Source organism: Orycteropus afer, unplaced genomic scaffold, assembly GCF_000298275.1.
Source record: "Orycteropus afer afer isolate SDZICR_OR568_19922 unplaced genomic scaffold, OryAfe1.0 scaffold00021, whole genome shotgun sequence".
Classification (NCBI taxonomy): Eukaryota; Metazoa; Chordata; class Mammalia; order Tubulidentata; family Orycteropodidae; genus Orycteropus; species Orycteropus afer.
The window spans coordinates 3,110,869-3,112,225 of record NW_006921608.1 but is presented as its reverse complement, the minus strand read 5'-3'; the positions used below and the strand labels follow the sequence as shown (position 1 = coordinate 3,112,225).

Here is a 1,357-nt window from a genome sequence, read left to right as displayed (position 1 = left end):
AACAACAACAACAATACTATGTTACATATATTGTAAGTAGTTATGACCTAGTATATGGCTTGTGTTGAGTGTTTTCTACAGCTGGTTTTGAATGTTACTCTAACAGTAAGTGATACTAACTAGGTACTTTGGGTCACAGTATCTTCTTATATCTTTATAATAATCCTGAGAAGTTGCTACTTAGAATCCTAGAGTTACTGAAGAGGTTAATTTAGTTGTTGAAATTTATTCACTTAATAAATGATTATGCTATAATGTAGAGTTTAAAATAAGAAAACAGTTTAAAACAAGTTTATCTTCTGGTTTGTTGAATGACTTTTATAGTATATGAAGTATATATTATCATGCAATATTGTAAATGTATACTTTAGCAAATCCTGACCTGTACAGAGGATGAACAGAGGATGACTTAAAATATTAATACTGATTCTAAAATAAAGTACTAAAAGCTATTTTTTTTTAACTCTCATATGCTAGGCATTATGGTCAGTGCTTTATACACATGATTTTATTTAATCTTCACAATTATTTTTAATCTGATTTGTGTTTGGTGTTACTATTATATCCATTTTATAAATCAGCAAACAAGCTTTTGTTCTTCTGGAGTATTTTTCTTACGATCTCGAATTCTTAAGTACTATTTCATTTTGCCTCCTAGTTCAAACCTGAAAGAAATAAACAAAAACATAAAGTGGGAATTCCAGGAAAACATGTATGTGTCTGAATTAACGTTGTACCTTTTAAGCTAGTCTCCTTGTTCTGGCTGTTGGCATAATTCTGGTGATGATGCCAGTGCTAGAAATATTCCACGGAACTTTTTTGGATTGCCTTCTGAATTTATAAGACATACTCTTCTGAATGTCCACAGAGGTGGAGGTTTTATATTTTTAGGTAAAGATTTGGTAATTTTATTTGAAACAGCCAGATGCTATTTGATAAAGTATGAAATCAGATTAGACAATAATATTGACAAGCAAAGCAGGAGAAAATTAGGCAGCTTTTTTTTTTTTTTTTTTAAGTAAGACAGGGCTTTTTATGGTTCAGAATTTCTACATAATTAATTTGATTGACTAATATGAATTTTGCATGATATCAAAGAGGTAAATGAACATTATTTTCATGTTGACTACTAACTTGAATATTTTTCTTTGCATGTTAAATTTTCAGACATAGACTTTGAATTTATAGTTCCAAATCATATTAAAACATTTCAGCACCAGTTGTTGTTGTTATGTGCCGTCAAGTCGGACCCGACTCAGAGCGACCCCTCCTTGGATTTCTGAGGCAGTATCACTATGGAAGTAGATTGCCCAACCTTCCTTCCGAGGAGTGGCTGGTGGGTTTGAACCGCCAGCCT

The 1,357-nt window shown here is 31.7% G+C and overlaps 1 protein-coding gene across 1 annotated transcript in view; it reads left to right on the top strand.

The window, feature by feature from the left end:
- Positions 1-1,357, top strand: part of EMC2 (ER membrane protein complex subunit 2) — a 56,892-nt gene that overhangs the window by 24,919 nt on the left and 30,616 nt on the right. The gene's annotated exons all lie outside the window — the stretch shown is intronic.